Source organism: Anas platyrhynchos, chromosome Z (genome assembly GCF_047663525.1).
Source record: "Anas platyrhynchos isolate ZD024472 breed Pekin duck chromosome Z, IASCAAS_PekinDuck_T2T, whole genome shotgun sequence".
Classification (NCBI taxonomy): Eukaryota; Metazoa; Chordata; class Aves; order Anseriformes; family Anatidae; genus Anas; species Anas platyrhynchos.
Window position 1 is genome coordinate 78510037 of NC_092621.1, and position 11952 is coordinate 78521988.

The following is an 11952-nucleotide window of genomic DNA, read 5'->3' on the forward strand; positions in this document are numbered from 1 at the left end:
ACGACAGTCGTTAGCAAGGTGAGAATGGTCTCCACCAGGCACGGAGCGCTCTGCAGGAGGTCTGTACACACCCAGACCGAGTACCCGCTAAAGAATGCAGCGGTTCAGGTCACAGGGTGCAGGGAGTGTCAGAGCCTGTTCCTGCCATCGGCAGGAGGCAGAGACGCTGCGTGTGTTAGGTGTGAGCAAGTAGATGACCTGATCCGCATGGTGGCGGAGCTCAAGGAGGAGGTGGAGAGGCTGAGGGCCATCAGGGAGTGTGAGCGGGAGATAGACTTCTGGAGCAACTCCCTGCAGGGCCTCAAGGAGAGGTACCGGGGTGAGACACCCCAAATGGGGGTGGACCCCTTGCCCTGTCGCCGTCGGGCAGAGGGAGGGGATCTGGGAGCTGAGGAGAAATGGAAACAGGTCCCTGCTCGACATCGCAGGCGATGCCCTCCTCTTCCGACCCCACCTTCCCAGGTGCCCTTACAAAACAGGTTTGAGGCCCTGGAGAATGAGAGATCAACAGAGACTGAGGAAGAGGTAGAAAGTGTCCCCAGGAGGACTCCTAGGGTGAGGAGGTCAACTCCACACATCAGGACTGCCTCCACCAAGAACGAAAGAAGGGTGATTGTTGTGGGTGACTCTGTCCTTAGGGGAACAGAGGGCCCTATTTGTCGGCCTGACCCTACCCGTAGGGAGGTCTGCTGCCTCCCTGGGGCCAGGGTCAGGGACATTGCCAAGAAGGTCAAGCACCTGGTACGGCCCACTGACTACTACCCACTATTGGTCTTTCAGGCTGGTAGCGATGAAGTAGCAAAGAGGAGTCCAAAGGCGATCAAAAGAGACTTTAGGGATTTGGGGCGACAACTTAGAGGTTCAGGCGCGCAGGTTGTGTTTGCCTCTGTCCTTCCGATAGGGGGGATGGAAGCTGAAAGGTGCGCTGTTCGCATAAACTCGTGGCTTCGTGACTGGTGTGACCGGCACAACTTTGGGTTCTTTGATCACGGGAAGGTCTATGCTACACCGGGCCTGATGGCACCGGATGGGATGGGCCTCTCTCGGAGAGGGGTAAGGATCTTGGGTCAGGAGTTGGCAGGGCTGATAGATAGGGCTTTAAACTAGAGTCGAAGGGGGAAGGGGCTAAAACCAGGCACGCCGGTGAAGACCTAAGGGATGGTACGCTAGAATCAGAGGGGCTGTGTGCCAGTGAGGTCCTTCGGTTCGATCCACGAGGTGCTGAGTGTAAGGAGACGCACCTGAAATGCTTCTACACAAACGCACGCAGTATGAGGAATAAAATGGATGAGCTAGAAGTCCTGGCCCAGTCCCGCAACTACGACATCATCGGCATAAGCGAAACCTGGTGGGATGAGTCCTGTGACTGGGGTGTTGCGATAGACGGTTACAGGCTCTTCAGGAGGGACAGGCAGGGTAGGCGAGGTGGTGGGGTGGCGATGTATGTGAAGCAGGGGCTGGACTGTGTGGAACTCCAGGTCGGCGATGGCAAAGTTGAGAGCCTCTGGGTAAGGATCAAGGGACGAACGAATAAAGGGGATGTCGTTGTGGGAGTCTATTACAGACCGCCTGGCCAGGACGATAGCGCCGATAACTTATTCTTTACAGAACTAAGAGAGGCCTCGAGATTAACTCCCCTTGTCCTTATGGGGGACTTCAACTTGCCAGACGTTAACTGGGAGTGCCACACGGCTGACACGAGCAAGTCCAGGAGGTTCATGAAGCACCTAGATGATAACTTTTTGGTGCAGGTGCTAACGGAGCCAACTAGGAAAGGTGCCCTCCTAGACCTGTTGCTAGAAAACAGAGAGGGTCTGGTGGGAGATGTGGTGATTGGTGGCCGCCTCGGTCATAGCGACCATGAAGTGGTTGAGTTCAAAATTTACGGTGACAGAAGGAAAAGTGCCACCAAAACCTCATCCCTAGATATGGGGAAGGCGGACTTCAGGCTGCTCGGGGAACTAGTCAGCAAGGTCCCCTGGGAAGCTGCTCTTGAAGGCCTTGATGTCCACCAGTGCTGGTCACTCTTTAAGCGATGCCTCCTAGAAGCACAAGATCAGGCGATTCCTAAATATCGCAAGTCAGGCAGGCGGGGCAGGAGGCCGGCGTGGCTGACCAGGAACATTCTAATGGAGATTAGGCGGAAACAGAGAGTGTTTCGCTACTGGAAGGAGGGCCGGGTGACATGGAAAGAATACAGGGATGCTGCTCGTGTCTGTAGGAAGAAAATTCGTGTGGCTAAAGCACACCTAGAGTTGAAGCTGGCTGTGTCTGTGAGAGAAAATAAAAAGGGTTTTTTTAGATATGTGAATGGAAAAAGGAGAACTAAAGAATACATAGGGCCGCTCCTTGACAGGGAAGGTCTTCTCACAGACGATGACATAGGCAAAGCAGAGACGCTTAACGCCTTCTTTGCCTCTGTCTTCAATGCCGATGATGGGCTTCGGGACCCAGGGTGCCCCGAGCTGGAGGACCGGGACGGTGGGGATGACAAACTCCCGACCGACCCTGAACGTGTGCGGGATCTGCTACTCCACCTGGATCCCTACAAGTCCATGGGTCCGGATGGGATTCATCCCCGGGTGCTGAAGGAGCTGGCGGACGTCATCGCGGAACCTCTCTCAATTATTTTTCAACGATCCTGGGAGTCTGGAGAGGTCCCGGTAGACTGGAAGCTGGCAAATGTTGTGCCGATTTTCAAGAAGGGTCAGAAAGAAGACCCTAGCAATTACAGGCCTGTCAGTCTCACGTCAGTGCCTGGTAAAATCATGGAGAAGATGGTTCTCGAACGTATTGAGGCGCACCTGGGGGACAAAGCAGTCATTGGTCCCAGCCAGCATGGGTTTGTGAAGGGTAGGTCCTGCCTAACTAACCTGATTTCCTTTTATGATAAGATCACCCGTATGGTGGACCAAGGGAAACCAGCTGATGTGATTTTTTTGGACTTCAGCAAGGCTTTTGACACGGTTTCCCATAGGATCCTACTGGACAAAATGTCCACCATACAGCTAAATAAAAACATCATACGATGGGTGAGCAATTGGCTAACGGGCAGGGCCCAAAGGGTTATGGTAAATGGGGCTGCGTCAGGCTGGCGGGCGGTCACCAGTGGGGTCCCTCAAGGCTCCATTTTAGGGCCGGTACTTTTCAATATTTTTATAAACGATCTGGATGTAGGAATAGAAGGCATTTTGAGCAAGTTTGCTGATGACACCAAACTTGGAGGAGTTGTGGACTCGAATGAGGGTGGAAAGGCCTTGCAGAGGGATCTGGATAGGTTGGAGAGCTGGGCGTTCGCCAACCACATGAAGTTCAATAAGAGCAAGTGCCGGGTCCTGCACCTGGGACGGGGAAACCCTGGCTGCACGTACAGACTGGGCGATGAGACGCTGGAGAGCAGCCTAGAAGAGAGGGATCTGGGGGTCGTGGTAGACAGCAAGTTGAATATGAGCCGGCAGTGTGCCCTGGCAGCCAGGAGGGCCAACCGTGTCCTGGGGTGCATCAAGCACGGCATCGCTAGTAGGTCGAGGGAGGTGATTGTCCCGCTCTACTCTGCGCTGGTGCGGCCTCACCTCGAGTACTGTGTGCAGTTCTGGGCACCACAGTATAAAAAGGACATGAAACTGTTGGAGAGTGTCCAGAGGAGGGCTACGAAGATGGTGAAAGGCCTGGAGGGGAAGACGTACGAGGAACGGCTGAGGGCACTGGGCCTGTTCAGCCTGGAGAAGAGGAGGCTGAGGGGAGACCTCATCGCAGTCTACAACTTCCTCGTAAGGGGGTGTCGAGAGGCAGGAGACCTTTTCTCCATTAACACCAGCGACAGGACCCGCGGGAATGGGGTTAAGCTGAGGCAGGGGAAGTTTAGGCTGGACATCAGGAAGGGGTTCTTCACAGAGAGAGTGGTTGCACACTGGAACAGGCTCCCCAGGGAAGTGGTCACTGCACCGAGCCTGACTGAATTTAAGAAGAGATTGGACTGTGCACTTAGTCACATGGTCTGAACTTGGGTAGACCTGTGCGGTGTCAAGAGTTGGACTTGATGATCCTTAAGGGTCCCTTCCAACTCAGGATATTCTATGATTCTATGATTCTATGATAATAGTACCACCACTACCACTAAAATCACAGTAGCCTCCTAGACTTAACATTTCTTCTCAGTTTTCTGAGAAAATGCTTGTTGTGAAACCTCTCATTTATTGAGTCAACAACCACACAACCCTCCAGATGCTGTCTGATGCCTACCAGGTTGGGTGTGATGTTGATTCCTATTATATTGTCTCCTTGAGTAGTAGGCGGAGAACAAAGAAGGTTTTTGATCATGGGCAAACTCTTAACACCTGACACAAGCTTTTTCCTCTTCAGGAAAGCTGAATCCCAAGTACTAGAGAAACAAAGAACAATGTTGTTGAAGCTGTGGTGTTAATACGTTCTCATCTGGTTGTGGTCATATGGAGGACTGTATAAAAGTAGATGCACTAGACAAGAAAAAAATCCCCTAGGACTATTTATCTGTTGCCAGTAGTGTGAGGCAGCAGATGCTAAAGGAAAGAAAAAAGAATATATTATTTACATAAGGATAAAGTGCTATGCTCTTTCATGGTAAAATCTGGGAAAAGTTTGTAAAACCTTCCGGCTTCATTTTGTAGCAATCTGGAGACTTCAGAGTGCCAATATCTCCTTTCACTTGTCTTATATTTTGTTTTGTTACTTAGGGAAACAATTTATGTTTTCAAACAGATGTTGCCCAGTCAAATATTTATGGAGTTCCTATCCTCTATGCTATGTTCTTTTTGAATGTCTGAATGTAATCCAGTCAAAGCTTATTTTCTGTCACACCCTTAAAATCGTGTCCCCTCCAAGGATACCAATACAAGAATTTTCTATGTATTTCACAGAACAGAAAAAGTATTCTATTAGGTGCTAATTTTGTCTTCCAAGTATTCTGAGAAATTTTCTGTTTAATATCCATTAATAAGTATATTTTATCAGAAAGATGTCTTTACTGATGCCAGTGTATTATCATGCCAAAACTATGACAAATGGTAATTAAAATGAACAGAGATGTTTTCACTTCCTTGTTATGGGGAGAGATCATTATTTACAAATTTTCTATTTCTGAGTTCAGTAAAGCATTATATAATTTGAAAAGGATCCTAAACTATCAAAAAATAACATTGTATTTCTTTCAGGCAATTTGCCTCATTCTAAAGGCTATTTCACAGCAACACATAAGGTTTCATATCACTTGAGTGAAGGTAGTGGTTGCAGATAGACAGCTTTCTTTCTGCAGAAGACAGATGTACCTCTGATAACTCTTCACAGCTAGTTTTAAACACAATAAACATCACTTCAGACTTGCCTGAGTCAAGACTGAAAATGTTATTTTGCCATTTGGACCTTCTTCTAAGACACTGGAGACCTTGGTCCAAGCCTCTACTTCACAACTGGGTTTGGCCTATAAAATAATTTTGTTCTCTCTCATGGAGTGATGAGAAGTGAAGAAATTTGCTGATGGGGAGATAGTGGTATGAGACATGAGACTGTGTGATACTTTAGTTAGTGTTAAGAGTGGAAGCCATACAAGAGTGCGTAAGTATGCTTGTTCTTCATCCAGATGTTCACTTCTTGCAGTTTGTGGATCAGCTCTTGGGTAGAATTGATTGCATCTGTGAAAAAAAAATAAAAATCACATCCGTAGTATCATTGTTACTGGTAGACCTGTTGTCTCTGGAAGTATCAGGAGGCACTTTCCTCCAAAAGGTATGTGATCTCAACACTTTTTTTCCACAGCGTCTCCCTGAAGCCATTCTTACTTTCAACCTGATATTGGAAAGGTAAAGCCACCTACCAAAAAAGAGTCAACAGTTTTTTTTCCACACATTCAGATGCTTACAACCTTTTATTTGAACCAAAGGAAGAACATGACTTTGCTGAATACCTTCTATACCTTTCTTCAAGCCTTATCAATTTTTATATTTTATTTTTATTTTTTAAATATCTTTTCATCTTTCGAGTAGTTGCAGAGAGACTGGGGTCCCTTGTTGGTCTTGTAGAAACCTGCTCAGTTCTTCTGTCATCTTAAGATAGCAAGACTGATAAACTCTGATGGTATGAAGTCTTGCTCACATACATGCAGTTGCTTTTTATTATTTTTTATTTTTCAGCTCTTTTTGAACTGCTCTTCAAAGGATTTTAGAACCAAACAGTAGGGATAAGCTTTTAATGCTTTCTTCAGAGAGAGGTGATTTCCCTGCAAAGACTGTTTTCTACTTTTAGACTATAAAAAAATAAAAATAAACTAGTGTATATTTATTTTGGTTAATGACTTTTTATATCATCTGTGTTAGGCTATGAGTTGCTTTTCTACTGCACAAAAATACAAACAAGATTCACGTTTCAGCAGAAAACATCAGGATGTCTCAAACTACAGGTTTTCTGCTCTCTGGATTAGAGGTATGTGATGGGGTAGCTGCCTTCACCTAGGAGGGAACTTCTTGAACTGATTAAACAGTAAAATTTTTTTATGTAAAATAACCAATGTCTGCTACTGTCCTTATCACCAAGGTCTTTAGTGTGAACATAGCGTCTTTGTTTCTCCTTATTACCTTGATATTTATCACTAAGGGCATTAGTGTGGATGCAGAATCTTTCTTTGGGTCTGTATTCCATATTTGACACTCCATCAAGATTTGTTGACAAGGCAATTATTTGAACATCAATAACTATGAACTCAGCCTTACTGTCACAAACAATTTCCTATTGTCTTTCATGGGAGCAGGAGGACTCACAGGAAAGTAAGCATATGGTGTGAAGATCCCACATCCATGTGAACAATCAGAAATGCCTTAATAATTAAAGCCTGAAAGAAAGCAGAGACACTTGCAATAGGGTGGCACACAATAGTCAATTTTTTAGGATGTTCTTAAAAATTTCCAGAAGATGCTCATTCCTTGAGTAGAAAATGCGTCTGGTAAATATTACATTCTCTGCCCACCATAACATTTTCTCTGTAACATTACTCTAGAATATTTTTGAGCTGAAGAAGCTGCTGCTGATATCAGCTTTGGAAATTCAGACACATTTTTTTTTTTTTTTTTTTTCTGAAGACTGGCATTTATTTATTATTTCTATTACTTTTAGGACATTTTTCCTTTACTTTTTTATTTTGTATGTTTTATTTTTTATTCCCCCCCCCCCCCTTTGAATTTAGAAATAACAAGTACTTTTTGAAAAAAAAATGGCAAATTTCTATCTTCTGACTAATCAAATCAGAGACAGGGGCAGGAGTGGACCCTGGTGCTACTGTGTGTGGGAATTGAGATTAATTATGCTTATTTCTGCGTTTGCATTCCAGTGGCATCCAGAGGTGCCATGAACAAGTCCCCATTGAGCTATACACTGCAGCAATAAAAGAAAGCCCACGTTGTTGAAATTTCAGTAGCTTTATGTAGTATAGGTTCTTACCTTTGTCTCTGTCCTGAAGTGTATATATTGACAAGTTTGTCCCTCTCTTTTGTATCCAAATGACTGTCTTCAGGCAATTCTTACCCATTGCCTGTCTTTGTCCCCAGATTTAAGACAAGGAAACCTACCTAGAGTGCTAAAACTGACAGCAGCCTGTGCTCCTTCAGGGCAGGATTGGAACCAGCTGGCATGACTTGTGGGACAGGCCAGGGAGGAGATGTGGACAAGGCAACAGAAAACTGCAGAGCTTCAAGCTGTCTTATGGTTAACCACCAGAAGCTGATCTGAAAGCTGCCCTCCTCTGGCAGAGCCACCAAGTCATGGCTGAACGCCACCCCTAGCCCAAGAGAGCTGAAATACATCCACCTGCAAACACAGAGGAGTTTCCTCTGCCTACTGTAAGCAAAACACATGAAAAAATCCCCCCTCAGCCTCTGCTTGAAACAGGACCTTGGGAGAAAAGTAGGCATTTTCCGAGTATTTCAACAGGAGGTGGTGTTGCTTTGAGTCTAAAGCTTTTCTAGCTAGTACACTGGGAAAAAATCATCAAGAAATATGAGTGATAAGGTATTTTGAGCCTAGTTTGTAGCTACAGTGTTCTTAGACACTAATTGCAGTTTCTTATAGCCAACAAGATATATTTTTAAAAAAAATTGATTTCACATATCAGCCTTGCCTAATCCTATCTGATTATCCTGTCCATGCTTAGCAAACACCACACTTTTAACCTGCCCAGAGGCACTCTAGATGGGAGGGTCAGGTTTGGTGTGAAAAAAATTGCGTAGGATACTGGGCTTATGGGGTTTACTTACCGTTCCTTTTGTCAGGCAGCCAGCCGGACAGTGTGAATTAGGGCAAGAAAACACCGTGGTGATTTGGGGATGCATGCTGAAAGGTGGTGAGTTCCTGCTCTGTGTTGGTGGGGTGAGACCACACCTGGCATCAAACCAGCATTTTGTAGGTCCCCTGAGTCACCAGCTAGGAGACAAGGAGGTGAACTCAGAGAGAAGCAAAGAAGGTTGTGAGTCTGAAGACCCCTTCATTCCCTGCCCAGGACAGACCTGCTGCTGCCCCATTCCTAGACCTGCTGCTGCCCCATTCCTAGACCTTTCCCACGTCACGGCAATTATTTGACTGTCCTCATTGTATCTGCTTTTAGGATAAATCCCATCAAAGCATACATGGCCCTATAAGGAATAAAGTGGCTGGTTCTACCTAGCCATGCATCACATTCTCTGCTGAATTGTGGTCAGTTGCAGACAAGATATATTGCTTCCTTTTGTTTATTCTCACCATTTCTGGCCATGTGAGCACAAATAGAAGTATAGAAAATATAGGGAACTAACAGAAACTCCAGAAAAAAAAGCCATCTCTGCAGGGATGGTAGTGGGATTTGGAGTCAGCAGGCATGGGTCAGACCTTCTCCTGCCTCCAGCAGTGGTGTATGATGAGGGACCTGGGTATGAGGTACAGCGTGTAGTGGTCCCATCAGCCTGCTCTGTGCCGTACCTCTGAGGACAGCCTGCCTGACACACAGCCTCTGCCCTGCAGCAAAAAGAGGAGCCCCTTGTCTGTTGTTTGCTGGGGAATACATTTTCCTCTCCACCTGTCCCTCTGCCCCTTGCTACTCATTCAGCTTGGTTTCTCGCAATATGATCTTCCCCTCCTTGCTGTCAGTCAAGAAGACAGACACCTGCCTTGTGCTGAGTGGTTCCCTTAATTAGCCCCAGGAGCATCCCGCTTGTGGTCTTTTTCCCCTTTTCTGCTTCCTGCCACTCAGACTTGCTGGCGAGAGACTCTTTTTGTTGTTTTTTCCTTTTGCCCTTGTCATACGATTCCTACTTGACCTCTTTTTTAGCTGCTCGCCAGACCTGCTGGAGTATCCCAGTGGGCCAGCCCACCCTTTGGTGGACCACCCTACAGGTCAGCAAAGAATTTTCTCCTTTGTCTCCTGCTCTCTTCCCCCTCCTCCTATTCCTCCCGGCCTTTTTTTGAGCTCCAAGAGGTTTTAGACTTAACAAGCCCGAATGCTGCTGCTGTCTGCCCTCCTGGAGACTCACTCTGCACTTCCTCTGTTCATTCCTTGTGGCTGTCAGATCTGATTTCTCATGGTCCCTTAAAGAGATGTAGCAAAGCAGAAGAGTGATTGCAAGCCTCCGGCACTCTTCCTCTTTCAGAGGAGGGTCAGGTCAAGGCTGGCTGTGATGAGCTCTGTCACTCTGATGGAGGGAAACCATTTAATAAGGGGATGCAGATGCTTTGGGAGAATACGGCTCTGCTACAGTCCCAACTTGATACAATTAGAGATGTGGAAAACCTTTTTTCCTCTTCATATCCTGAAAACCTTGTGGCAGATGACTGGCTCTCACCGGAGAAGAGATTAAAGGAGGCTATTGTATGAGAGAAGGGGTCCAGAGTACAGCAATGAAAATTACCCAGTGCCTGGGGAGGAGAAACCACATGAGGAGAACTTTAAAAAGACCAGAACTATTTAGTATGGAAAGGCAAACAGAAGGTGGAAATGTGATAGTGCAACATATTTTATTGGAGGATATAAAGACAGCCAAGCAAGGAATATTTTCTCAAATAAACCCCTTGATCTCAGGACATGGGGTCACTTTGCAGCATATAAGGGCAACATCTTTCCAACAAATCAACTGAATTTAGTCGTGTCATGCATATGTGCAGTTCACGATGACATGAGGAAGCCCAGGAGTGTAAATGAATATGACTGGCCTGCCAGGCCTTGCGTGCGGAAAGCGAGATTCACGTAGCTGTGTCTGGCTCTGCATGTCCTCACAGACGGATCTGTGCTGAGCACATGTGCAGCACTGGGCTGCAGTCCTCCCTTCCCCTTCCCCAGATGTGAGCTATGTCTGGCACGTGGGATCATGGAGCGGGAGAGGGGCTCTGCTGCTCTGTGGATGGAAATCCACCATCTGGAAGAGTCCTGTTGCTCCCCTGCCTATGTCTGCATCTCCTCGCTTGTCAGGCAGTGTCCTCCTCTTGGTGCTGGGGGAGCAGGGCTTGAGGGGCTGGAGTATGTCATCTACCTGCAGGAGGCTGGAGGAAAAAGGACAGCAGACATCCCTGCTGATACTCCATAGCATTACATGTGTCCACGTGTGTGTCTATAGATAAGTATTTCATCTCTTATAATTCTTTCATATGCAGCATAATGTTTTATGGTTTCCTTTATGCTGGGGGATGTGGGAGCTCCCTTGAATTGCAGACAGCTGTTGAGCTTAAAAGCAGCAATGTCAAAGAGGGAAATTTAATGGCTGGAAGGAGCTGCCTGGTTTTTGAGGCTGTACATTGGTGTGGGGTACTGCTCTGAGATTGCTGGTGTTTGAAGAGATGTTGTTGAAAAGATCTGGAGACTTTGCTGAAAGGTAAGAACTGAAGGTCTTTCCCTGGAAAGTGTCTGATGGGGATGTTTTCGTTCCTGATGTTAACACTGTGACTACAGTTGCAAGATGTTAATTCTCTCCCTAAGTGTTTTGATAGCTTTCTCCACTGTAGTGAACCAATGCATGTGCCTTGCGGTGAAAATTGCACACATCACTTCATCACTTGTGTTAGAGCTCATCCAAAGCCTTTTTTAAAGGAAGTGCCACGAAAGAGGAACATGGTTGATGACACAGGACTTGGTTTCCTTCCATTTGCCACTGTGGCTCCCATTCTGCTTACCAGTGTTTTTCCACAACCTCAAAAATCGGAATTAGGTCCTGTGTCAAAATCTGAGTAGCTTCCCTTAGCCTGAAAAACATGGAGCTCCATGGTGGAAGCTCTCTCTGGCAGATGGCAGCTACCCAGATTATGATCCATCCAGACAGATGTCTGGGAAGTAACTGGCCACCAAGATTTTGAAGCCTGGGTGGAAAATATCCAACTTGGCTTGAAGACCAGGCTGTCGAAACTAAGCACAGCCACAAAGTTCCAGTGTGCTGTCTTTGTACTTTAAACAAATTCCTTTTAAACATATTCCTTTGGGTAGATCTGGTCATATTGACTTCTTCTAGTAGTATTCTGGAAACCCAGAAGTGCTCAAATCAAAGTCAGTATGTCAATGGCAGTGTCCTCTGCATCTGTGCAGGCTCTGTTTGGCATGGGTTTGGTTCCCCTTCCTCAATTGCCTCTGACTTCAGGGCCAGACTGTGAAATGTTGGCCTTGCCAGGGAAAGTCAGTGCTACTCCTTTCCGAGTTGAAGGCCCTGGATTTTCTGAGTCGTGTCTCACGTCTGCCTAGCTGAATATGACTGACCAAGTGTTGGACAAGCGCTGTCTTTTCCTGAAGGGCTACAGCTGCCTGGTGAGGCTTTCAGAGGACCTGTGAGGGATCCAGAAAGCAAAGACCACCATCAGAAAAGCTTGGCATGGTCCGTGAATGGTGTCTGTGTGTCAGGGCAAGGAGGGTTTGCTGGCATGTCTGGGCTCTGGGATCTGGGCTAACCTCAGGGACTGACCAGATCGCGAAGCTGAGTAGCA